General features: G+C 47.8%; 1 protein-coding gene across 2 annotated transcripts in view; it reads right to left on the reverse strand.

Moving 5' to 3' along the window:
- esrrga (estrogen-related receptor gamma a) overlaps positions 1-23,507 on the reverse strand; it is a 133,919-nt gene extending 110,412 nt beyond the window's left edge. Inside the window, exon 1 of one of the 2 annotated variants that reach the window (XM_035533065.2) lies at positions 23,076-23,507. The gene's annotated coding sequence lies outside the window, so the exon portion shown is untranslated. Of the gene's footprint in view, positions 1-9,618; positions 9,641-23,075 lie in introns of those variants that run through there. The other variant, XM_081721436.1, reaches the window with a different exon arrangement.
- Positions 23,508-24,852: the final 1,345 nt, after the last annotated feature.

Here is a 24,852-nt window from a genome sequence, read left to right on the forward strand (position 1 = left end):
TGATGGTGGTGAGGAGCAAGAGCTAGCCGTAGTGCTAGGAAACGAGGCCACGCTCACTGCTTCCCGCCAGTCACTCTCATTCTGGCTCGTTTGCGTAAGCGACAAACGCGGGCCGCAACCCCGAGAGTTTCACAGTGCGGTACCTTACTCTCACCAGCTGTTCACGCAACACTAAAGCCCATTAGATCCATTTCACAGTGCACCAAAAAAAACCCTAAACCCAACAACCTTAAATCCCCTAAAAAGCAGTCCAGAAACTGCAAGCGCATGTCTCATTAGGCGCCAGCTGTAGCTCCCTGGCTAACACGCAGAGAACACAAGCAAGCAGGCACTGTGAGTTCATATTCTGTTACATCAAAACTCTTTGAAGTTCAACCCAACATTATACAGGGTGTCACTGTTTATTTCAGATAACTAATGCTCCAAGTCGTTATTTACTGCTATTTACTGGCATTTTATGGAGTGGGGGGGGGATGGGTCACTGGAGAGACTGGTCGGCTTGTCTGCTCTAGTCCTTAATCACCGTCAGTAGGTAAAATCGTCTGTGACAACTAATCCAAAAAGCTGATTATATTTATTTTGGCTACAGTGGCTGGTAATTCGTTAAAATCAACAAAGCCTTTTCATCAGCCCCCTGCTGTTGTCCTCAAAACAGACATTCTGCCAGTCCCCAATGCGCAGAGTGGCATGTTCGTGCATGTACACACACACGCACACACAAATGCAAAAACAAACACACACACACGCGCGCGCGCGCACGCATGCGCGTCTCACATGGACCCAAGGGTGAGGGAGAGGGAGTGAGAGTAAGAGCGAAAGGGAGGGAGAGAGGGAGGAGAGCAGCAGAGAGGGATCTAAACACTGAGAGCCAATGAATGAGAAGGGAAAAAAGGAGAGAGACAGAAGAGGAGGGAGAGGAGAAGAGGGGAGGAGGAGAAGAGGGGAGGAGGAGAGGAGAGGAGCAGCGCAAACACTGCCCTTTCTGTTTATTCCTCTGTGTCTCACACTAAGCTTCCCAGTTTGCACACACACACACACACACACACACACACACACACACACACACACACACACACACACACACACACACACACACACACACACACACACACACACACACACACACACACAGCTCAAGCCTCCTTGCCACTTAGTTCTTCTTTCCTCCCTCCCTAGCCAGGACTAAAACATTAAGGTTTAATACTCTGCGCCATAGCTACTGCCCCCCCCCCCCCCGACATACATACACACACACACACACACACACACACACACACACACACACCTTAGCATGACAACCTGAGAAAGCCTCCTGTGCCTGTCATTAGGAAGGACACCAGTGCCTTTCAATAATGCCCAATTGCGGTGGCCAGTGGCAACAGCAGGGGCCCTCCTGCGTTTGGCTCATACCACAGGTTATGATTAGCTTTAAAGGGTTCTCCACAGGACATCGTGCCTGCTAGGGCTGTCCTCACACCCAACCGGAAAAAGAAGTTTCTCGGCCTAGGGTGCTGGGAATAGGCTCCCCTTACTGCAGATCTGAGACCAGTTTTGCTGATTCTCTTATTAAGGTAAAGGTCAGGGCTAGTTAGTTGGAGCTGGTCCAATATCGGACTAAAACTGCAATATTTAACCTGTATTTCCTAATGCATATCCTACACAAAATGTATGTTGAATTAAATTTTTTTGTTTGATAAACAGTTGCACTGTTGCATTGCATTTCATACACCGAAGGTTGAAGGATGTGACAGTATTCTATATACCAGCAAAACAGAAAAATCCAGAGATTGGCTTATTTTCACACACCATTACATGCGTGTGCGCGTGCGTGTACACACACACACACACACACACACACACACACACACACACACACACACACACACACACACACACACACACACACACAAACACAATCTCGCATACACAGAATCACGACTGCTCAAGCCCTAATTTGGCCCTCTTATGGGCCTGAGTGATTGTGTGAGCCCCCTTTAGCTGGCCAGAGGCAAAGGCTTGATTATGGTAGAGAACTGAAGACAGAAGTACCAGCTCTACCCCTTAGAGCACCTCCTCCTCTGCAGACAGCCACTAGACCTCAAAGTCACACAAAGACTTATGATCCCTAAACACTTAGAACCCATTAGGACCCTAAGCCTTACCCTAATGGCAAACAACAACAACAAATACCACAACAAAAACAACAACTACAACAAATGACATCAAGAACAAACCCAATCAGTTCCCAGTGCTTCATTCAGTACTTCCTCTAGCGTGTGTGCGGAACATGACAGCAATACATGTGACTGCACTGTGAAGTTGAGCACAGACAGTGAAGGCCCCAGGCTCTACTGGGGAGCGAGGCAGGGAGAACTGTTGTAGTGGCATCAAACAGAGCCTCCCAGTTCACTGGTTGCCACCGCCCCATGGAACCAGTGTGTACGCACGTGCAGAGGTGCGTGGCGTAGTGAATCATGGACTTGCATGGCGTCGCCGAAGCTCACAGACAGGAAATCGAGGGTGAGTGCCAAACGTCAACTGGAGCGCGCGCGTCGGAGGTACTTCCCCCCCGGTGCTGCTAAGCCCCCACTGGAGGATCTGCATTCACACTCATGCCAATCATGGGTGCACTGGAGTTACTCCAGAGGCCCACGCTGCAGAACGTACACGTGTAATCAGATCCGCAACGTAATCTATGGCTGCAGATTAGCATTAGTTGTATCAGTGCATGGGTTAGAAAAAAGGGGGAAAGAGAACGTGCAAAATAGTGTATAAAGAGGCACCAGATTAATGTTGAACTTATCCATATAACGACTTAAGTTAAGCATGCAAAGCTTATCCAATCAGATACAGAGAACTGGGTAGCCAGTCGGTATTTAGGAAGTGTGGGAGGTGGGAATCAAAGTAAGTGAACTGGACACTCGTGGGTTTGATGCCACACTGAGGGGCTGAAAGAGATGTCCTGAGGGTCCCGCAAACAGTCCTTCCCACATTCTGCGGACCGCGACCTCCGCGGCCAGGGCAGTCACCGAGGGACCGGTGCCCGAGATTACAGCCCGTTTAAGGAGACTCCACACCCAGACGCTTCCCACACCAAGCAGCGTAAGGAAGCCAAGGCCATGGGCGGGCGAGGGAGAAGGGCACCCGAGGCCACTAATTGGTGGCTGGGGTCAGCGGGGGGTGAAACCCGGAGAGAGCACGAGAGCACGGAGGTCATCAGTCCTGAAGCAGCTAATCTGGTGGGACTGCTAGCAGGACGTCTCAAATGAGCACCCCCGGACCCAGGCGTTAACGGCCGTCTCTCTTCCGGTAGGCGGCCATCCAAAACCACATCAATACTTTTAGCGCTCCGAGAACTAGCAGGAGACACGGTAATCATTTAATGCTCTTGCACGCCGGTCAAAGGGTGGCCCCCGTTTCCTTAGTGTGGGACGGGCACTGCATGGAGCTGACAGTGTACGAGAGTGAAGAACAGCCGGAAGAACATGTGGGCAAAGCCGGGAACGCACCGGACGCTCACACACACGGACTGTGGACGCGGAGGACCAGCCGATTCTCAGCCATGAGTGCAGAGGCACAGAGGAAGGTGGGTGATTACAGGCACGTGACCACAGGGGCCTCTGACTGACACTTTCAACATTGAAATTCCACTGCTGGCACCTCCGTGTGGGTCTGCAGCAGGGTCCCCAGCCCGAACAATACACACAGGTGTCCCTCTAGGCTGAGATGCATGAGCAGGAGGGTGTGTGTGAGTGTGTGTTCATGAGCAAAGTGAGCTTGAAGTGGCATGGTGGAACCTTTGGCATGCAGCCACTTAACCCTGCATCCTTAACATGGTGGGGAAAGTACCCTTATACACACACACACACACACACACACACACACACAAACACACACACAACCACACTACTGCTCAGATAGAGCAGTACTCTAAAACTGTGTCAAAGCAAAAGCATCAATCTCATTGGCCATAATACACACACACACACACACACACACACATGGACACACTCTGCAGCAATCTTTATATTTACTCAAACCAGTGAATATTTTGAGATTTCGGCCATGGCTGGTAGAGAAGCAAGAGGCATCAATTATTTAGAGGAGGTAACCGGATGCTTCCTCTGTTGAGACAAATCTGCAGGCTGCTCCCCTGAGAGAATAAAAAATGAATTAGGGAGAATTTATTAGTGTGTGTTTGAGTAAGAAAAACACACACAGGCACACAACAGGAGCGGGATGCATGCAGGCTCATGTGTGGGAGCGTGCACGTGTGTGTCTGTGTGTAAGTATGTGTGTGCATGTAACCTGATCTCAGTCAAACCTCAGTGGCACAGCTCAGGTCTGTAGAGCCAAAGGACAAAACCAGTCAGTGGAATGGGGCGCTGCTTGTTGAGGCGCTTTTTCTAAAAAAGACAACCTCCAAAAAAAGCTCATCAATAAAACAGGGCGCCTTCTCCGTGCACCCCCCTGCGCTCTCTTCCGGTGGCTGTCTGCACACGGCGTTTGTTCACACATCAGGTGTACTCATCCCTCAAAAACAATGCCACTCCTCAAAAACGCTCCCGCAGCACAGAGAGAGGGAGAGGAAGGAAGAAAAGCCACGCGAGGCAGAAAAGCGGTGGCTAGGCTAAGCGGAAGTCAAGCCAAACAGCTGTTTCCACGGCGCGGGGTCGGGGAGCGAGGCTGGGCCGCACACCGCCAGAAGCTGGATCGTACGGAGCGGGGCTTCTGGCTCCTAATACACAAACACACTTGAGGTGACAGAGCAAGATGGGTCAGCTGAAACAGGGGCCCTTCCTCATGTCCTGCAGAAAGAGTGGAAAGAGTGGTGGCCGTGCTGAAGGAACACAGTCCTGATAAACCTGATAAACGGATTCACTGAGTGAATGGATGGGGGTGTGAGGGGATACAGGGATGAGGGGATGAGGGGATGAGGAGATGAGAGGATGAGGGGATGTGAGGATGAGGGTATGAGGGCATGAAGGGATGCTCTGTCCATTTGCATTTTAAAGAAATAAAGTAAGACACTTTTCAGACTAGGGCCAGAGCCCTCTACAATCCCAAATGATCCCAAACTCAACAATAAAGCTCCTGTCGTACTGCAGACAAACAAATGTATACATAAATAATAAGATGGATATTAAAAATGAGATGTTGCTTATCCTCTGCATAGCAATTGTATTCTAACTGGTGTAATCTAGGAGGGAAAGAGTCATGGCTGAGACTGCAGAAGATATGCATATTTAACAGCGCTGGATTTGATAGATAACCCACTTAAAAAACTCGCGACTTAGATGCTAGCAATGACCAGAGGATATACAGAGAGCAAGGAATTGAGAGAGAGAGAGAGTGTGTGAGAGAGAGAGTGTGAGAGAGAGAGAGTAAGTGAGTGAGTGAGTGAGTGAGTGAGTGAGTGGGGGGGGGGGGGGGGAGCATCCCCTTTTAGTTCTCCGTTAAGGAGGCATTCAATGCACGTACCAATTACGCTTCTATCCCATCCGTGCTGAAGGCATGGCAATGCAATTTTCACATTATAATCAAAGGCATATGACAAAGGCAGGGCCATTAGAGAACAATTTCAAGTGTTTCTCAGCAAGACGACGATTTCGGAATTGCACTTACATATGCCGAGTGCTTACCTCAGCATGAATGCACCTGCTCAAAACCTGCTACCTTCCTCCTCCCCTACCAAGTGAGTGAGAAGTGTGGGAGAGAGAGAGAGAGAGAGAGAGAGAGAGAGAGAAAGCCACCACAAAGAAAACAACTTAACAGCCGAGGTATAAAGGTGCAATTTGAGTTTATCTGTGTGGACAAATAATGACAGCTTCAACTGCATTTCGAGGTTCCAGGGTTCCAACCCTGTATTTTTGCCCACCGCAGTGCTGGGCCCTGTACCACGCTACTGAGGCCAGGGACAGACATGAAGGTCTAATGTTTACAGATTACATCTCCCCAGTGGAGGATGCAGGAAGAAAAAGTAGGACTTTGTCACAGATCATTGTTAAGTGATGTTATTGTGCCCAAGTGCGCTTCAAACACTATATTTTAACATCGGCTGCACTGGCGTGAGGCTGGAGAGACTTGAAATGGCTTCCATTCGTAAATCAGCCGAATCTTTGAGCATAATTTTAGCATCTATTCCAAAGATCTTTTGTAACTATGCAACACATTTGTTGCTACACATTTAATGTTCATTACTTGGCAGATTCAATGGAGAAAGTAAATGAGAACCCTATACTGAATAAACAACAGTGATGTAGATACTGTGATTTTTCAAAACCTAAGGAAAACTAAAATAAATCATACAAAGTCATATTCAAAATGTAGTTCTGAATCTGTAAAATGTCCTTGCACTAGCCATAAATGCCAAGAACATGCATTTTTTTGCAACATCAACCATGTCAGTTCTGTTCTTCCATATCTTGCATGACACAGGTTTCTCTCTCTCCCTCTCTCTTACTCACTCTCTCACTCACTCACTCACTGCTTCACTTTCTCCTCCATTTGTTGCGGTTTAGACACACCGAGTCATTTTTCCACTTCAATGGGCTGCCTCATGACACTGTTTTATAAAACATGTCAGATCACTCCTCCAGTGGCCCTCTCCATCTCTAGGAGGCACCTTCTCCGCAGCCAGCCACATCGATGAGAAACACTGACCTCTGCCCAGACGGCGCCTTTAAACACCGTCACCGAGACCTCCATCACGCTGCTCTGCTTCTGCTGCTGCTTTCCTCTGAGAGAATAACGGGGGGTTTGATCATTGACTTCGGGGTAGACGTTCCTGCAGCTGCTACAGACGCCTACTAGGGACGGGCGTGGCTCCGCGCCACTCAGCAGGACACACAGCACCTTTGCAGGAAGTGTATTTGCATAACCATAAGCAAGCATTTTTTTTAGCACAAGCCCCTGCTCATCATCAAACATCACAGTCAGACCGCACTGGAAAACAGAGAACTGGGTTTTGCTCAGCTCAAGACCTTGTCGGATGGATAGTCTTTTTGTGGATCTGCTATCACACTGCACTAACGCTAAACCAAGGTAGGAGGTGCAGCGTCAGGGGACTTCCTTATGACCTCCAATGGTCAGAGGATTTCGCCGAGTTCCCTAGGTGTGCAGCAACCTTTGCACGGGTCTAGCGGCCCTCCTACTGGTTCAGCGGGTTTAGTAACGGAAGACGTGTGGAGGTTCTAGAGAGCTCCCCAGCTGCTCCGCACACACCACGAACGACAGCGTTTCCACAGCCGTCCGCCGTGTTCCCCTGGTGCTTCACTTTCTGTGTTATTGTCTGTCTCCTGCTCCGCTAGTCAAAGTTTGCAGATGAGGATAAAATGCTGACTTGAGCTTTTGCAAGAAAAGCATCTTATCTAGTAGAGCTCTGACGTTAGCGCGCTATCTAGAATAGGAATCTTACAGTTGGAACACCGGAGAGGAGGGGGAAAAAAGATGTTTCCACGAAACTTCCCGGTTCTAAGATATACATTTTCCGGCTGATAAGCAAAACTTCTTGACGTCGAGGCAGCAGAGGAAATAAGAGGACCAGTGACGGAGGAGGCGGGCTTCACAGAGGAAGCTAGACAACATCTCAATTCAGGAGTTCACTTAAGTGGCACAATATCTAAGCCAAATGTCCTCGTTCATTGGACAGCCATGCTAACCTGTGGCAGCCGCCGGGCAATTCCGGAAACGCCGGCTGAGACCCCACCTCAAAGGAAGATGGTCCTCATATGAGTTCTGGAGCTGTTTAAGCAAGTGGTTTCAACAAGCCACTACCCACCAAACACACCAGTCAGCCCCTTCCCCACCCCCCAATGAAAGCAATCCACAGACGAACCTTCCTGACCCCTAAATTAATCCCAAAGTAATTGAACTTACTCAGATTCCCACAGGCATGCGGCTACCGCATGAATGTACCTGATGCTTCTTTGCAAAGAGGCTTAATTGGCTTTTCATGACGCTGTTAGAAATTGAAACCTCCGCCTGCCACCCCAAGCTCAAAGCCCCTCTCTTTCTAAACCCCCTCTACCCTTTTTGTGTGTTCGTGAAGTCTACACGTCTCGACTGGCCAAAAATAAAAACAAACAAACAAAAAATAAAAACAAATGGAAAGTTTTGCTTTTAGGGATTTCTTTAATTAATTATTTGGGGGGGGGGGGGAGGTGCAGGTCGTATCCGTGTTGTCGCTAGACTGGATGCTCCCTGCGAATATGAGCTGCTCAGAGATGAGGAGAAAACGCAGACTCCGGATCTGTCCAGTCATTATATTACACCTTTTCAGCAGGGAAGCATCACAGACAGGTAGAGCCGCTCAGCTCAGATGCTTCTGAATTAGCACTGGGCAAATCAACAGGCCCAATGACAGACAGGGTTCTCTGTGTGCAAGCTCTGCTCTTCAGAGCGCCTCCACAGAAGGCAGATTCAGGCCTTGTTTCTATGTCACTGATTGCCCATTTCAGAGCCAGCTAGGTTCCAAGCCTCAGGCTCCAGGTAGACTCTGACCCTTTCCGGCTGACCTAGGAGCAGCTTCCTGTCCTCTGAGTTTCAGCTGGTGCCGTTAGGGGAGAGCACACGGAGCTGATCCAAGATCGGTGGCGAGCGAACATTCCTCCTACACCGAGCTGCGGCGGGAGGCTCATTTCACACACCAGACGGCATCTCAACAGGTGACGCTAGCGCGCTCTGTGGCTAATTTACAAGTGTGCAGCAGGGCTGAAAGTGCTGCATCTCCTCAGCACACAAAAACTTTACTCATTAACTTAGCATTCACCGAGATTCAAAAAAGGGGTTAAAAAAGAGAGACAAAAAATGGTAACGTACATTGGCACAGTCTCTGTAGAGGGGAATCTCCCCAGGCGTCATGCTCTCTCAACTGAGCACCCACCAAATTACATTGTCGCTCCTAATTTTGTAATTAGTATTCAAATTTCCATGTCGCAGTAACTCTGTTTAAACATTAAAAAAATAAACAACATAAAAAACCCTACCGCTTTTCAATAAGAAGCGTTGTGCCGGGTTACTGAACCCTGTAGAGTTACGCAAAGACAGCTGTTCCCCGAAACCATGCAAGCACTTCCTTCATCTATAGTAATGATTGTAACTTCTTTCTGCTGAAGTAACTTAGTCAGTCCTTGATTGGCCCTTCCCAGCCAAAGCAACAAGGAGACGTGAGTTATGAACACAGGAAGACTGCGAGGAATCACTTCAGAGACCACATGACCTGACACCAAAGCAAGGAGATGCTAATTTAAACTTTACATCTGACTTAAGGAACCAAATGTATCGACATACCCATATTAAACACAAATATAAAGATGAAATTCAGAAAGCAAAAGACTACAAAGCTACAAAAATAATAATAATAACTAGTCTACTTCTGACAGAGTAGTGGAGATCAACCTATATCACTGGTCTCCTGTACGTACGGCTTCTAACACATTCTATGGATGACTGACTGATTCTCAGTCAGGACAAGACAAACATTAAACTACCCAGCACTCTAAATCTTTGGAGGTGAAATACTCAATCGCGGTGTGACATGCATATTAAAATCCTCATTGTCTGGCAGACTGTGTGTATAAGGGGAAAAAAAACAAAAAACAAAAGCAGGTCACTCACCGGAAGTGCTAGCAGGCGGCAGCGCTTCCAGAGCCCCACCCGAGAGGAGGCGAGAGATGGCGTGGAGAAGCGCGCGCTCGTCTTGCTCCAGCTTGGGGCCCCGAGCAGCAGCTCGAGGTGCGAACGGGGCGCTTCCCCGTCTGGGCCGCCCCACTGCCCCGGGCGGCTCTCAGCGGCCCCATCTGTCCCCCCGGCGCCGCGCTGAATAAGGGACACAGCCAGACACACAGCCACCGGGCCCCACGTGACCCGCCAGACGCACACCGCAAAACCAAACAGCCGAGCTCCCGACGAGCCGCGGCGAGAGGTGTGCGCGTTCAGCTGGCTAACAGACTCGCAGCAAGCAAACAGCCAAGAGGCTTGTGGGGAGAAGGATGCGTTTAGCTATGAATGTGGCTACTAACTATGTGTCTAGCTAATTCATCCATGTGAGCAGGAATACAAGGTATTATGATCTGGAAATCAGTAGTGCAGATATAACCTCACTCCTATCACCTTGTTCTAGAGCCATGAAGAAGTGGGTAGAATGCTAATGTTGCTAAAAATAATGAAAACTCACATGGTCTTTTACTGTTAGCAGATTAGGTTATGCTATCTGGCCACCATCAGTTTTGAGTGAAGCATGTCTTTAATATTTCAGTCACTTGTTTTCTCTCTGGATTTACTTAGTGGATTTCAAGGTCCGTTTGATTTAGTGATGTTTAGTCAGTGCTATGTCCCCAGTTCTAATCCCTTGTTCTGTTGCAACCACAGATTCCATATTTTTGTGAAAGGGATTTGAGTGTGCTGACCTACTGCAGCATAGATCAACCAGACGCTGAACTGAAGATCCATTCCTCTGATAGCATCTACCCGACCATAATGCTAATGATGAAAAACCAGTTAGAACCCCACAGATGGGCCAGTAAATAAGAGCAACTGTTTCCCAGCAGTTGAAAAAAAAATACATATGATTAAAACATATTTATAACGCAATAATTCAAATGGATGCAAAAGTTAACAGTCAACCATATTTGCAGAGGCAGACATTTCCATGTTTGTATTGAAGCATTTTAGTCTCATCAGCTGCTCAGATTCACACAGTTCTGCCAAATTGTTTTGTCTGCGTTTTGTCTTCTTTGTGGTTCTCTCTCTCTCACGCTAACTCCCTCTCAATCTCTCTTTTTCTAGCTCTCTCTCTCTCTCTGTGCTGCATATATTTCCATCATTGTCAAGGCTGACTGAAAGCTTTCTATTTCCGCGTGGCTTTAGAAATGGCAGTCCCCGCGACAGACCACCCAGACCCGTCGGAATGAAGCCCGGGCTCGCTCTCTCTCGCTCTCTCTCGCTCTCTCTCTCTCTCTCTCGCTCTCTCTCTCGCTCTCTCTCTCGCTCTCTCTCTCTCTCAAAGTGCTCTCTGCATATTCATGAGAGAAACATGATACAGACGTGCTTGACTCCAGCTTCTCAACTGACCTAAACAAAAGGAAGCCCGGCGCGCCTCTCGCAGAGGTGCTGCTCGAGGACGGGCGCTCAGAGATTCCCCAGGGGCGCCTCTGCTTTTTATCAGAAAGCGTTAAAAACCAACATGCTAATGATGGGAGGGAGGAGGAACTGTGCTAGAAACAGAGGAGCAACAACAGCGCACTCCCTGTCAGACCTGGCACTAAGACTCCCACGTATAACAGCACGGTCGCACACGGACAAATCAATAAGGCAATATTCAACCACGCCACTGTGGATCGGAATACGTCTTTAGAAATGCCCCCTTGCCAAGCCCAAAGTGACTGAACATAAAGTGGCTATAACCCTAGCCACTGGAATGAGAGACAGACAGAGTGAGAGTGAGAGAGAGCGCGAGTGCGTGAGAGAGAGCGAGAGAGAGACTAGGTCTAGTCTCTGGGGCAGCAGGGGCTGGGTTAACTGTGTCTGCTGCATTTATTTGCTGGTAAAGAGAAGCCCAGTGTTTAGCAGGAGGCCAGCAGGTCACAGCAGAGGTGAGCGGGGTGTGTGGCCCTGGGACGGCTGGTGCAGAGCCCGCGCCACACTCTCTCACCCCCAACGCTACAGCCTACGCCTTACACCCATACAGCCACGCTTTGCTATGGTATAAATATATGTAGAGACCTATATATCCACACTCACGCGACTGTGCTGAACAAATACAAAAGAATCTCAGCGTCTACCTCTCTGTCTTTTATACAGTGTGGTGCCAAGTCAAGCTTTTTGACAGAATCAGTCAGCAAATGCTCTACATTAGCTTCAGTTCCAGGGCAAGGGGGCAGCCAGGCTGTGGAAGCTGTGCGTCAAGGCTGCTCTCCTTCCACTGCCTCTCTCTGCTGCTCTGATGGGCTTTCAGATGGCACTTCCTCCCTGCTGCTTAGTGAGGGGAAAGGACAGAAATGTGCAGAGAGGGAGTGACAGAGAGAGAGAGAGAGAGAGAGAGAGAGAGAGAGAGAGAGGGGTTATAATCCCGAGTACCGACCGCACACATCCCTGGTGCCGTTAGAATTGTCGGCCTTCTAGGTTAGAGTGCACTGCAGGTTATTTTCATTACCGAGTGCAACTCAGGTTAAAGTCCTTTGGCACAGAGGCTCTCTCAGACAGAGGAAGGTGGAGGAAGGTCTGGAGGTGGGAGCGTGCACCGGCCAAGGGAGGTCCATCTCAGCCGCCCCGGCACCCGGAGGCTGAACATCCTCAAAACCCCTCTGATAAAGCGTGACCTCTTATTCCAAAAATATGTCGGTAGCACAGGCGGGGCTAGGATTACAGTCTGTGGCATGAAACCCACTTAAAAGCAGGCAAACCATCGGAGCGTGGGGCTCCACTCGCTCGGAGCGCAAAGCTACTCCACGCTGGAATAGTGCCTATGTCAAATTAATTCCTCGTGAAAAATAAGTGAGCTGCGTTTGGCGGGGGGCACGTCCATTAATCCATGCGAATGTGAGTGTCGTCATGTTTCTCGAGAGACGACGTGCGGCTAGCAGGTGAAATGAAAACTGGAGAGGAAGAAGGAATCATATACGTCATATAATAATCATATAAGAAAAAGGCGCACGTCACGTTCTTCCTGTTGACTGGAGAGAAAATCTAGATGTGTTCAAGCTTGGTTTGGGTGTTCATTCTAAACTATCGGTTTTGAAGGAGCTACAGCAAAAGAGAAGGGACATCTTCACTAGTATTCTGTACGTTACTAGCAATGAATTGTGTTCCACAGCCAATTTGGAAGAAGCCTCACCGGAGGTGAAAGAGCCGAGGTGTCCTGGAGCAGGACCCAGCCGTGCCCCTCAGCCCCGCGGCTGACCCGCTCCACTGCCGGTCTGCTCAGCGCAGGTCCAGAGGGGAAAAGCCCTACTCCACTGGGCCATGGCAGGGTGAGGACAGCAGAACGCTCGGGGTAAGCATTTCTGTTCACCCAGCACAACTGCTGAGGTGAGGCAGATAGCAGTTGTGGACATTTGAGTGTGTGTGTGTGTGTGTGTGTGTGTGTGTGTGTGTGTGTATGCATTTGTGTATTAATGTGTGCATGTGTGTAAGAGAAAGAGAAAGCGAGAATGAGGGAGTGAGAGTGAGTGAGCCGAGGCGTCCCTGGGCCAGAGAGCAGTTGCAGGGAATGGCAGGGCTTCCTCTGGGATTATTGAGAAATCTCTGCCATATACATCATTGTGCTTCATGGCCACAGACATCTGCCAGCCCTCTCCATACTCGGAAAACCTACAACGTGCGCAGAAAAGGGAGCAGCGGCAAATGAGACTGCTGGCTTCATCACGGCCAGTCTACACGCTAGCCTCCATAAAGAGAGTTCTACACCATCATCCCAACCTTTAAGACATGCATATTCAACACACATATGACAAACACAATATGACAAAGTAGTCATATCTTTTTACTATGCGATTTATAGACCACAAGTCCTGTCACCATCTCTAAGCTTGACATGGCTGCATGCTCATTGATACTCCCTGACCAAACAGTAGTCATGAAAATTCATGTTCTCTCAACATTCTTCAGCCGCATCATAAGAGGCTATTGCCTCTATAAATGTGTGTGTGTGTGTGTGTGTAAGTATACATTTTCTACATGTGTGAGTGCATCTATCAGCCATCTGCATTCCATTACCTCATCATCAACAGTTCCAACAATGTTAAAGGCTAAAGACCAAAAAACAAAAAGACACCAGAGAAAAAACAAAGGTAATCAGATGCTTCAGTGATTGAGCCCCTCACCTCTATAGTTCTGTTTGCTATGTGGTTACCTAAGAGTTATGAAGCAGCAAGCAAGGATCAATTAGATCTGAAAAGATTTCCCAAACTTCGAATAGGTGTTCCTAAACAAAATGCGGACAAAGTAAACAGACAGCATGGAGAAACACAGGCTAAAGTAGCACAGTGGCCATAATCAGGCAGGGGACATCTCTGTCCCCGTAGCCCAGAAGACAACGTGCTTTCATGAGCAGTGGCAGAGGTGCGTAGCCCCCTCCAAGGTGGAAGTCAGGGTGTAGGGTCAAGGGACAGAGCAGGAGACACAGAGTCAGAGAGAGGAAGAGAAACAGGGAGAAAGAGGAGAAAGACAGAGAGAGAGAGGAAAGTCATGCATCTCAGCGAAACAACATGATTCATGAAAATGTCACGCTGACAGAGCTCAAACTGAGAGCCAACAGTCTGCACTCCCAAAATACCTCCTCTGACTAATGCCACTGCAAGATACACTCACACACTGTCTCTCTCTTGCTCACTCACACAGACACACACATGCTTGCGGCAGGTATAATCGCCCAATACTCAATCATAAAAAGACAGACATACAGTACAAGAGATGTTCATATACCACCGTAGTCTCTCCTGTTTCACTCATTTCTAAGCAAAATCAGGTCTCTCGTCCTTCCAAGCTCTTGATAAACCTTAAAAAAAACTTTTAGTTTTTTAAAAATAACTTTTTTAAAACAACCATTGTTTACAAAAATGGAGTCCCAATTCCACTGCAGGTGCAAAGTGAGTAGTGGCAGGATGTAGGATGACTGCAAGCCAGCGCTGTATCTGGAACATACCATCCAGCCATGCCTTCACTTAACCATTAAATGAACAATAACTATGCTCAAAAGACTAACAGTACAAGAGAATTACAATAATTGTATTATATGCCATAAAATACCCCCCAAAAGGTAAGGGTACAACCAAAACTGCAAGCATTCTTTAGCGATTCCCTTTTTTCAGACAATACATCTGTAAACAGGCACACACACTACACTGCATTCAGAAGCAAATAAATGTCATATTTGAAAAATGTCATATGTGTGGCTAATGTGACACGTACTAAAAGCATCTTCACAGCATTATCCATTTGAGTGAGTAGCTCACAATACCATGGTGACGGGTCACAAGGTAACCCAAACTGAAACTGCTGTACATACAAGAATGTAGCTAATAGGGTACCAACTAAGCTCCACGTATCGACTGGCACTCTGGTATTGCTGGTATTGCAGCTAAATGTCCTAATGTCCTCTTCAACCCCACTCACGACTAGCTAGCGAACTAGCACGGCTAACAGCTGCGCCGATAACAGATAACGGCCGCCGCTTTCATGCTAGTCCTGTTGTACTTGTGGACATATTCATGGTTATCTCCTCCAGATAGATAAAAGGAGAAGACGAGTGCTTCCTCATACGTGAGGAAACCTGCCTGGAATGGGAACAGTCTGAGCAGTCAATGCGTGTGTAAACCACCTGGTTCCCTCCAAGTAGTCCCATGCTGAAGTCCCTCGGAAAGGAAGCCCGAGAGCCGTGGCCGTGGCGACGTGAAGCCACATTTGCACGGAGCTTTGCTGTAATTGCACCGCGGGGCGCTGAAATGGCACAGCCTGCCGCTTTTGTTGTGCATTCGTAGGCGAGTGATTCAGTTTGCTATAAATATGTCTGCCCTTTCCGCTCGGCCCGCGCCACGGATTAGCGTCTCTCCGTCTTCGCCTCGCGCCGCCAGCATGCGCACACTCGACAGCCAAAGGAAAAAGTTTGGTCAGTTGACTTTTTTCGCTTCTTTTTTTCTTTACCTTCCCTCTGACCTAGCAGTGGGAACGAGTGTTTTTTGTATATGAGAAACAGAAGAGACATTTAGATAAAGAAAGCGGGGGGGGGGGGGGGGGGAGAGAGAGAGAGAGAGACAGAGAGACAGAGATACAGACAGCGGTAGTTAGGGAGGCCCCGCGGCACCCGGAGCGCCAGTATCGCTCTGATTCATTCGTCTGCCTCTTTCTGCTTCTCCCTGATGGTGGGGTGGGGAGGGGGTTGGGGGCTGGGTCGGTGGAGGGGGAGGGTGGGGGTGCGGAAAGCAAACGGCGCTCCAGTGCTGCGGCGCTCCAAGAGGCTTTTTAATCTGCTGCCGAATGAAAGCATGCCAGATCACAGAGCGGCTGGAGTCACGATGGGCGCGCCGGCTCTCCCCTAGTACTTCGCAGCCTTATCTGCTGCGCTGGAGCCAGAGCGGCACCCCACCGGCAGGCCACTGCACGCAGAGCTGCGCTCCAGCCTCCGCTCTGCTTCAGCGGCAGAGGGAAACTCTGGAATCCCTGCATCCTTTTCCCTGCTGCGCTCTTCATTATTGTACAGACATAAACTCTCAGAAATTCCTAAATGTTGTGTGACTGAGTTTGGCCAGAGTAACTAGTAACACCTTTGCGTGCCGTGCGCTGAAGGATAACAGACAGTGATGTATGTGACTTTGGTTGGTGGGTGAACATTTCGTACTTTGAAAGACCCTTGAGCAGAATTTTAAAAAGGTTTCAACAGCTCATCAGTGCCCTTGGAATTTATGCTGCTTTCCATTTCCAGAAATAACGAAACAACGCAGCTTTTTCTTTACATAGTAACGCTGAGGTCAACGACCATGAACCGAGACGAGGGGCAGCTTAGCGGAGTCCTTCCCTCCACACCCTACAGACACCTCTCATCAATCTATATGTGAATCTATCCCACGGTGATGCCAAGGCCATCTCCCCCACCTCCCCTAGCTGCAGTCTTATTCATCTTTCAGTATGAATCACACCGGGATGTTATGTTAGCAATTAAACAGGCAACTGATCCAGGGCCAGCAGGAGCTCCAGAAATCAGGTCAGCTAGATGCTATAGTCCTGCAACCATTTTGGCGAGAGCCAAAAGATGCTGTGAACATGGAAAGAATGGCCCGACAAGCACTTGCTGGTGTGCGCTTAAGAACACGACAGTGCCCCCTGCCCATCCTACCAAAAGCCAAACACTATGAAACCCTTACTGCCAGTAAGCAAAACCTCTTCTTTCCATGACATAACCTGCCAAGCATCACAAGCGCGGGGCACGACTAAATGTGATAAGATGAGGGAATTGGCTATTAATGGATGTAAACATTAGTAAGCTAGGAATGGAATGGAAAAGAACATGACCGCTCCACCCCGCCCTCATTCGGCATGCACCACAGCTGTGTATTTCTATGCAAATACACGTGATGTGTGTTCTCTGGTTTCAATGAAAATACTTGACTGGTCATGTGATACAAAGTCCTGTGGCCGGGAGCGAATCAACGCGGGGACGACTACCCCCGCCCCAACTGCTCCGGCGCATACTTAGAGGGCCAGGGGGAAAATGTGACACAGCACTGCACAGCTGGGTCACTTAATGAATTAATGGCAGCAATGTCTTACCGCTGTAGCCACAGATTAAAAATAGCCCTTCGAGTTGAAATCAGATGCTGCATGATCAGGGTAAGAAGGCAGGGTATTTTTAGGGCACAGATGATGGGTGAGCGGCTGGGCTTGAGGCGGATAAAGGGACAGTTACAGAGAAAACGAAGGAGGGAAACGAGGTGGACCGCCGACAGCTTCCAGCTGGGATGAGGGCACACTGACGTAGTCCGCTTCTCTATAAAGGCCCATGGGGAGTGGGGATCATAAATCAATGGCAGAGCTAGCCATTCCGCACCAACACTTCCTCTTTCAAAAGAGGATCAGCCCTCTACGGAAATATGGAGAAGCTAAATGGCTGGGACAAGTGTCACTTATGCAGAGAGGGGGGAGGAGTTGATGAATCCAAGTGTACTTTGACACTACCTCCAATGCCTAGCACCAGACAAGAGCCTGGGGTGTTGCCCCAGTACATCGGCAGGACTGAACCCAAACTCCAACCTCAGCCCTTAAGGGACAGAGCCTGGTAGAAAGGCACCTTCTCCCTCAGCTTCCCCCCAGAGCTCGGCTGGAGCTCACTACACTCCGAATAGTGGCATCCAGCACGTCAGGCCCAAGTTTTTATAGTTCGCATGGCACCAGTGCACGGCTCCTTCCAGTCCTGAGGAGTCTCCTGCGATTGCCATGCTGCACAGGAAGAACAAAATGGTGCCTCGCATCAGAGCAGCCTAAAAAAAGGGCCATGTACGCACACAGACACACAGACACACACACACACACACACACACACACACACACACACACACACACACACACACACAACAGATAGGACAGGTGCCATGGAGGAACCAGGCTTCTGTGGCACCTCCTCAAAGGAGCGTGGTGCTCTGGAGAACGAGGAGAACACAGCAGGAGTGATCGGGGGCTGGAACAGAAGGAGCTGCACTTCTATGGCGCCAATTCATGTTTACGTTGGAGGTCTTTTCTTCTGAGCGGCTCTGGGCAGAAGAGCCCGCCGCTATATTAATTTCATCCCCTTACCTTTCGCAACCCGGAGACCTCTGACCTGCCTTACCTGTATAAATAGAAAGAACTCATTTAGCAGCGAGAAAGCGCTCAGGGGCAAACATGTCCTGGGTAATGAAGTGTTCAGCTTGTGCATGATTAACCAGCTGGTGGGGGCGGGGCAGGAACCACAGGCCATGAAATAAGGGGTAAAATTGATTAGCAATTTTCATTTATGCAGCTAAACAAAAGCCAATTTGCATATCTGACTGGTAAGTTAGCACGGTAAAAGGCCTTGTATGAGCCTTAGTCAAAAAACTGCACTGTACTTTTTTTTTTTCCAGGAAGGGTGGTACAGACATTTGGAGCTAGACACTAGAGCTATTTTTGACTGATACCATCATGCAGACAGACTGTATAAAAGGTTATGGTATGTGTTTGGTGGCCCAATTCTGGAGTCTAGGAAGTCTCCAGCATGTTAAAGAGCCAGAATTAGTGAAGCCACACAGGAACGTTGCTATCTCTGAAGTCAGGTAATGGGCTTCATTTCTGAAACATGAGCAGAACAATATTCACAGTTACAATGTTGTTCCTAGCTTCAATCAACATTTACACCTGCTCCAAGCAACATGTACCGAGGGTGTATGCGACACGGTGCACACAGGAGCTTTTTTGTCAGATCGTTTCCCGTTATTTACCGTAAATTAGCTCCTGCACAACAATACGGACATGTGACATACAGCCGGTTGCAGGTGTGCTCACACTGTGCAGACAGGTACATATATGCATATATCTGTGCACCTCATTTCAAATTTCAACAGCATGTCTCAGAATCCATTTATCGTAGTCCTAATGTCTGTAGAAGGCAAACCATACGCTCTGACAACCGACTTCCTTTAATGTAGCACTAACGCTGAGCCTGATGTAGGAAAAAGAATCTTATCATATATCAGGCCCAGGATCAGCGCTGAAAGTTCAAATACACTCAAATACACTGATTTTCAGGGGAAGTTTACTTACAAGGGAAATTTATTTGTTAATGCATACCTGAACTTTGTAATTTAAATGTTTGTTTTGGTTCAGCTTTTGGAATCCCATATGATGGTTCCAGAAAATGAAACACTAAAAAAAAAAAAAAACCCACACGCAAAAACAAACAAACAAACAGACCAACCACTAATTCATGCACACTATTATGGAGCTTAGATTTGCAGGCACCTACTCCTGCCTTCACAGACAATAAACCAAGCACAGCGGCATAGAACATTCCATAAACAGGTTCTGTGCAGTAAGGACATCATAGTATCAAACTGTGACCAAAACATGTGTAGAATTCACCCTGTCATAAAGTATATTTATGTTTTTATATGTTTGCCATACACACTACCTAGTACGTTTCTGTGGATCATTCAACTAGAGATGTCAGTCTCCCTAAATAAGCATGTTCAAAATTATTTACAGTATAGATGCCTAAATGTCTTTTCAACTGCACTCTTGCTTGGTGCATTCATACCCTAGTGCATTGGGCATTGATCTGACTAGCGCCTTTGCAGACCTTTTTATAACCACTCTTCCAGCCTTCATCCTTCACTCTGGCTTATATATGTCCCTTATCCACTACTGTTTTTCCTTTCCTTTCCTTTCATGCCTACATACAGTTCCTTCTTCCTTTTAGGTATGTAGTGTTGGTTTATCCACACAACAGCTTCTTACTTTTTTTACACATAGTGCCATTACCCCTAGTAGTCATTGTCCCACAATCATGTTCCTTGTTGTTCCCAGTCAGTGCTGTTTCCAGTCCAAGCTGTGCCCAATCAGAGCTGTTCCCAATCAGAGCTGTTCCCAGGCAGAGCTGTTCCCAATCAGAGCTGTTCCCAATCAGGGCTGCTCCCAGTCAGGGCTGCTCCAAGTCAAAGCTACTGGATCTGCCCACATTATGCTAGAAATACTAAACTTGGCCACACAGCACCAGACATGAAAAAGTAGGGCCACAGAGCAGCTGACAGATAGTGAGTGCAGCAATAGGGAAAAAAGACTACAACCTCTCCCCAATACAGTGTGCACAACACTAAATTTAATTTTCTGCAAGATTACACACAATAATTACTAGCTTTATAAACCCCATAACTAATGGCTTCCAATTAGAGGATCTATAGCTATCGATCTGTTAAGAGTTTGAGGGTAGGTGTAACACAGTCTTAAAGAAAACACAGAGAGCCTTCTATAAATGGAAAGGCAAGAAGTAAAATCTGAACAGGCTCTAACAGTATTGACGTTTCTCTTTTCACAGTGAGCTCTAGTATGGCAGATGCTTTAAAGGAGTACTTTAAAGGAGTACTGAACCGCAGGTGTGTCTATGATGAACCGCAGGTGTGTCTAGATTCAAAAGAACATACAATCATATCTGGGAGTGTACGACATGTTGGCAAAGGAAAATTAGCTTTAAATTTGCTAGTGTAAACTCTAAACCTCTTAAAGTCATATTGAGGATCTGCAACTAGCAGGCCAGGTCTTGAAACGGCAAAAACGGAGACTTTCAAGTGCCCATGCCCTCAATGTGCCATAGAGCTACTCCCAACAAGCCTCAGCCATCTTCAGTAACACAGTGATGCATGGATTCTCTGGCTTTCCTGCTGAACTGAGGAGAACCATACCCTGACTGGATGTGAGAACCATGTGTAGAAGAAGTTATTATTGCCTGGAAATCAAGGATAACTCAGCTAATCATGGGATAGCCATGGCACTGTTCCGACAGTTTCTAAGATCATGAGTTTCCTGCTACTTGGTTATAAACAGTCTCCCAGGCATGCTGATCTTGGAGATCTTCTCACCGTTCATGGGGCTTTTGAGCACAGAACCAGATCCCAGGGCAGCTTTTCCAATCTAAATGCCCTATCAGCGCAGGCCAGAGAAGATCACTGCAGTGTGCCGCTCTCAGACTGATGGGATTCATTTACCACAATGTTTAGCTTGCTTGTTAATTATTCACAAGATGAAGGATACCTCAGAGTGTGGGCTTCACTTCATAAACCACTGAATATTCATTCCTCCCTAGAAGCCACATTTCAAAGCTAAAAGTCACAATGAACCAAATGGTACCAGGGTATGCTAGTGCTCTATTAGTGTGGCAATGCAGCATCCAAACTACTCAGAGGCATCTAAAACAATTCAAGAAACAAAACAATAACATGTAGCCGTGTATTTCTCAATCCACCTATTTCATCCACACAGCATTTGTGGTAATAATCCAGACGTTGTCACATGGTTTTAAAGGGACACTTGGACATAGCTCCAACAGTGGCCCATGTGAGGAAATAAATCCTTCCAGAGGCGTGCATTAATCTGAAGGATTAACTATCCAAATATGCATTTCAAGCCAATTAATACATGCATATGTGAAAGAGTGTCAGAGTGATCTTAGGATGACCAACTTCATGAGGACTCAAAAGGTCTTGGTATTCTCCACTTATGGGCACTTCACATGCATGCAGACTGAGGTCCAGCTAACCCAAACTGGCCCACTCTGCGTCCTATGGACTGGGGACAGGGGGAAGATCTCAAAAAAAAACTTGATAGACACATTATGACAGCAGAATACCAATCATCAGATCAACTCTGCTCTAAGTCTGCAGGATTTCAGATGCCGTTCGCTCTGCAAAACAAACCATGGATTAGAAGTAAATAGAGGCTTAAAGGGAACAGAGAGATATGCTGTACAAACACAAGGCTTGAAACAATATGGGGGAAGGGGATCCTTTAAGGGAGGGGGGAAAAAGTTACTTTCTGTAATGCCCAGAGAGAGGAGACGCTGTTGGCGCGCATGTGACCAGCGCTGTCGTCCAATCCCTGTTCAAAGGCATCGGCTGTCGGCCGGGATGGCTTGAACCACTCGGCCATGCGGCAGCGGGGAAGTTGATGATGTGAGCAGTTTACAGACAGGCGGATCTTTGGTTTCCAGTTCAAACGCGCGGCAGTGCTGTGGGAGGCATCGCTGCTGTGGGTATTAATAGATGAGCTACATTCAGAAGACTCTGGGTATCAATTAGGGAGTGATGCATAAGCAGAATGGGCAGAAGCAGTTTGGCCACAAAAGAAGCCCAAAAATGAGCAACTCGCTAATGCTACCAAGCCAAAGTCTGATTGGCTGCTAACAGAGCCTCGTGCCTCTGACTGGTAATACAGCTATATATGTGGCGAGGTGACCAATAAACGTTTAATTAACTGAGTATGTTTAATTGCACAAGTGACCCCAATTGGCTGGCAGCGTGCTTATGGCTACAGTGGTTTCCCTCGTGCTCTACATAATCACAATTAGCATAAAATGGCAATAAACGACAGACACTGCAAGCCCGCATACAGACATGCTTTGCTACTTTATCAGGGTTGATTTCCAGAAATATTTGCAATGCACACTTTCGACGCTACAACACTTCTGACATCTACAAATCAAATCATGGCCTACGCTGAACACCACACCAAGGAAATCCAACCCGCCACCTGACTTTTCTGGAGACTTCACAAACAGAGCAAATTAAAGCACCACAAACAACCTCAAATGACAATATTATGAGAAGATCTCCTAGTCTGCAGAGAGCCCGAAAGCAAGTGTCCTACATTGCAATGCTGCCGGGGCTTCGAACAAAGTTTGGCAACCCGTTCAGAGCCATAAGGCATTTTGCATCTCTGCTAATCCCCTGTCAAAAGCATTAGGCATTTAAAGAAGCAAGCACCACCCTGGCTCCGTCCAGCCTGGCGGGGCAGCAGGGTCCCTCATGCCCCCCCCCCCTCCCCCCCGACTCTGCCACTTCGAGGTGTGCCTTACTTACGCTGGGTCCTTGGCTTCCCTCAAAGTGTTCTTGGGTGCAGCTTTTCTGCTTTCTCTTTTTTTCAAGGACAAGGACGTCCGCCCGCTGGCTGCCTCTCGCTTTTCCTCCTCTTCCTCAGTGCAGCGACCACAAACACTCTTGCGCACACGCACACACACACGTACACACACGCTCAGACACACACATGCACACACACAAACACACACACACACACACGGGTGCAGAGGGAGGGGAAGAGATTGGGAGAGAGAGAGAGAGGGAAAAATGCCTGCCTGCTATTTCCCTCGGCTATCCTGAATCAAGAGCTGCGCGATTCTCTCAAAATCATTAAGCAGGACCTTAGTAGAGAGAGAAGGGAGGGAAGAGAGAGAGAGAGAGAGAGAGAGAGAGAGAGAGAGAGAGAGAGAGAGAGAGAGAGAGAGAGAGAGAGAGCGAGAGAGAGAGAGAAGAAGGATACAGAGACACAGAGAGAGCGAGAAGGGCTGCTGGTCTAGCTGACCGGTTTGTTTCCTCTGCTTGTGCACTAGTACACAGCTCTCTATGGCTGAGCTCCTGCCGCAGAAAAAGCGCTGCTTTACTGAAAAGGTGGCAGCATCACATTTCAAGGAAACGGAAGGAAGTCTCTCTCTCTGGACTGGGAGCTTCCTGCTACCAGCCAGCCAGAGACTGTAGACCCCACCCCACCCGTACGTTTACCACGCGTGACTGTCTGGGGTGAAGAGTGTCCCTTGTTTAACCCCCCAAAACAGGCTTGAATAAACAACAAACAAACAAACGTCTAGTATCAGGAGGACTCACATTTCTGCAAATACTCTGGAACACCCCCACCCCACCCCCGCACCTCATAAATCAGCATTTCAGGTGCTGCAACTGTCACTGCTTGCAGGAAACACACAGACACAGCAGAGTATGCAAACAAACTGAACCCAAGCAGGGCCAGTTGTCAGAGCCCCGTCATGTGCCGCTAACCAAAACACACCACGTAAGGCTGGTAAAGGGATTTTTGCACAATGTCAATAAACGCCAAAATCTCAAGGTCTTTGATGGCTGTTACTCACTCATACTGTTACTCAGTATTGTATTTTTTTCTGAAGTTTTATAGTTTTTTTTTATATGTGTGGGAGGGGAAAAAAGGTGACGTCCAACTTTTTACATCGCACCTTTAAAAAAAATAAAACATAGCCTTCAACAAGGGCATATGAAGCATTACACCGGGTAGAGACGTGGAGCTGATTTATATTGGCTGGAACTGCAACGCGTATTCGGCTTACGTTACATCCTACTGGGTGTCCTATCAAATACAATAACACATCCAACGGTCTTTCGGACTGCCATGTGGTCGGAAGAATGCGAGTCTGGAGAAACAGAATTGAGCAATTTCTCAAGCTTAAGGGAAAAAAATCGATCTCATCCCGGGACCTTCGCTGTTAATATCTCAATGTTACCAAACATTTCAAGGACAAGCGCTCCATTCGCGAAACAAAGCGCATTATTATCATCGACACACGGTTGAAGTAACGATCACTGGGCACTCGTTAGAATCGTTTTTATCTGGTAAACCGAGACAAGCCAATACGCAAGTTGCCTACATGCTTCAGAAACCTTCTATTGAATAACTCCAGTTAACGCTAATTGACTTATTTGTGAATCTTGCTCTTTTGAATTATGGAATTGAAATGAGGGAGAACCTGACAATCGACCCATCGTTTAGATGTGTTGTTTGCCTATTATGGCAACACTATTTTACTAAAAGATGATGGCAAAGAGGCTAAAAGAC

The sequence above is a fragment of the Electrophorus electricus genome, chromosome 10 (assembly GCF_041902795.1).
Source record: "Electrophorus electricus isolate QZ-2024a chromosome 10, ASM4190279v1, whole genome shotgun sequence".
NCBI lineage: Eukaryota > Metazoa > Chordata > Actinopteri > Gymnotiformes > Gymnotidae > Electrophorus > Electrophorus electricus.